This window comes from Chinchilla lanigera, unplaced genomic scaffold (genome assembly GCF_000276665.1).
Source record: "Chinchilla lanigera isolate Chin_1 unplaced genomic scaffold, ChiLan1.0 scaffold00177, whole genome shotgun sequence".
Taxonomy (NCBI): Eukaryota; Metazoa; Chordata; class Mammalia; order Rodentia; family Chinchillidae; genus Chinchilla; species Chinchilla lanigera.
In genome coordinates this window covers 367,832-370,835 of record NW_004955578.1, presented here as the reverse complement: position 1 = coordinate 370,835, position 3,004 = coordinate 367,832, and the positions used below count along the sequence as shown (strand labels likewise).

Below are 3,004 nucleotides of genomic sequence, written 5' to 3'. Positions count from 1 at the left end.
CTTTTGTCATTAAGTTCCAATTTCATTGCACTTTGGTCAGATAATATGCATGGGATAATTCAATTCTTTTGCATTTGAAAAGGTATGCTCTATGGGCTAGGATGTGGTCTATTTTAGAGAAAGACCCATGTGCTGCTGAGAACAATGTGTATTCTGATGTTGTGGGGTGGAACCCTGTGTATGCATCTACTATGTTGTTTTGTTCATAGCTTTGGTTCAGGTCTGATGTTTTGTCCAGTTGACCTATGTCTTTGTGTCAAAAGGGTGTTGAGGTCCCCTGTTACAATAGTGTTATTAATTCTATGGGTTTTCATGCCTGTTAAGATTTGTCTTATATAATTTGGAGCTCCTATATTCGGTGCATACATGTTTATGATTGTTATCTCATTCTCTTGCAATTTTCCCCTAACTAGTATGTGATGACCTTCTTTATCTCTTTTGATTGTTGTCAATTTGAAGTTCACATTGTCTGCAAACAGAATAGCTACACCTGCTTTTTTCTGGGTTCCTGTTGCATGGAGTGTAATTGATTAGTTGTTTCATTCCATTGTGGTCAGACACAATATTTCACATGATATGAAGAAAATGTGTAGAACCTTAGTTTATGAGCTCGTATTAGGTCTCACCTGGGACAAATTCCATTTCTAGAAGAGGAGAAAATACACACTGAACAAAGCAACACAAAAACAGTAAAAGCAATACAGAATTTCAGACAAGGTGATAGAAAATTAACAGTGGTTGTTGTAGGTAATGTTTTAAAGGAGTTCTCTTTTATACATCAGTTGATAGATTTGCAGCTCAAATATGAACTTTGGGATTTGTTTCAAGACAATTCAGTGAGTGTAAGGGACAAGTGAATAGATTAAATAAGAACAGGCAAGGTTTGAAGCCTGTTTAAAGTGGAGGACAAATACATGAGGTTTAATAGGACAGTTCTCATGTTTAAATGTGGTTGAAGTTTTGAAGATAATAAGTTAAAATGAATTTTCCCCTTCACTTTGTAGCTTGTACCTTAAAAGCACATTTCATAGTTACTCATCATTGAACATTACAGTGAAAGAAACTTTGGAGCCACTCCTGCCTTGTCATGAACCCCAGCTCCCTTTCAATGATTTTGTGACACCTGAGTAAATAAATAAAATCAGAGGCCCTTGCAGAGCCTCAGAGGCATTTACCTGAGTAAATAGTAAAACCTGAGGCCCTTGCAGAGCCTCAGAGGCCTTGTAAGATAAAGGACATCATTGATCTTTGCGTTACGGGGTTAGGGAGAGAAGTCTGCAAAATCATGCTAAGAGACTAACAATTTTCAAGCCTATGTTAATTCTGCTCTCCACTTCTTCACCCTCCAAAATCAAGAAGCAAGTTTCTTCCTTTCTCTTTGTTCTCTGCCCTTTGTCTGACTTTGCAGCAGCCTAAATCCATAACTCAGGAGCTCACTATGTCATTATTTCAGGTCCTAAATTCTTGAGTTTATCTACTGTCCTCCACCCTCCAGTTATCAGCCCTGGGAAACTTCTGCCAGACATGCTGCAAATTCAGCCTACGGATGTCACAGGTGAAACTCCTCAGAGGTCTCCTCTCTCTTTGCCAGCTGCCCAAGAGGCAATCTGAGAAGAGTGCATGCTGAAGTATAGTGCTGGGAGGAGAACTGGCAGATTTTACAACCAGGCCCAGTGGCCACCTTTCTCTTCTGGATAATATAAAGACAAACCATCCCAGCTGTTACCATCTGACTATTACACTGCCATGATGCTGAGCTCAGGGCTGCTTCTGGTGGCTGTGCTGGCCTGCCTGAGTGTAATGGTCTTTACACCTGTGGTCAGCAGAGGAAATGGTGGGAAGCTTCATGCTAGATCCATCCCACTGCCCTTTATCAGGATCTATCTGCAGTTGAACCCAGAGCACATATATATTTTTCATGAAGGTGTCGCAGGCAGGGGGAATATGTGGAATGGAGTGGGCATGGGGGTGGGACACTGTATGTTTGCCTGAGGCTTTTTTGGCGTGGGATTGACCAGGAGATCTATAGATTTGAGACAGGGCAGTTTTGAAGTTTCAGTAGCAAGGACACAGTCTGAAAGATCCAAACTTGGGATGTTCCTTCCTTTGACTGTCAGAGCGTGGGAGAAAGTGCATCCCAGTTCCTTCCTTCTGGGTACTATGTGAATTCAGCTAAAGACCATGTACCCTCCCCCTTGAGATCCACAAATGCCCTCTGTTCACCACCCACCTGGGCACTAGCCCAGTCCTGGTTCTAGTGGATATGATGCAGTGAAAGACGCTCTTATGGGTCAGGTTGAGTTTCAGTACATGAGTCGAATAGGCCACCTTCACCTGGATCTTCAAGGAGTATGGTGAGAAAAATACGAAGTTTGGAAATTGGGCCAGGAAGTCTTCATGGGTGCACTTTCCCTGCCTGTTCTCCTGCCTCACCTGCCCTCTGCCTTCCCTGGATTTGTTCCTCTCTTAGAACCTCTTGAGATTCCTCTTTTGATATCCTGCTCCTCCTACATCTGATCTTTTTGTCAATTTCAGCTGCCTTGCTTCCCATGATTCATTTCTTGCCACTCTCTCCTTTTCTTCTTCCTAGGCTATGGCTCAGTGGCACAAGCGCCTGCCTGGCAAGTGCAAGGTCCTGAGTTCGATTTCTGGTACAAAAAAATGCAAATATCCTTTTCTTCCTTTGTCAGAACCTCACACAATAGCTGCCTGCAAATCACATTGCCCACAATCTCTGAGCAACAATGTGTGTTCTTTCAATACTCTCTTTATTTCTTTCTCCTGAGTTCTCTCTTCTACGCTTGGTTTAAAACCTGACTTTTTTTTTCTTCAAGTTTGTGTAGGTTTTCTGCAGTGTCTCTTTGGTGTCACACCCTGGGACAGGTTGGTCAAGAAGCAGCACAAAGCAGGGTCCCATAAACAAGTTTCTGACTGCCAGACTTGCTCCCTCTTCAGTCTGGATACTCACCATGGTCGAAGGAGAGATCTTTTTTTTTTTTTTTTT

General features: G+C 42.4%; 1 pseudogene; it reads left to right on the top strand.

Annotated features, from left to right (window-relative positions):
• Positions 1-3,004, top strand: part of LOC102025524 — a 13,085-nt pseudogene that overhangs the window by 3,648 nt on the left and 6,433 nt on the right.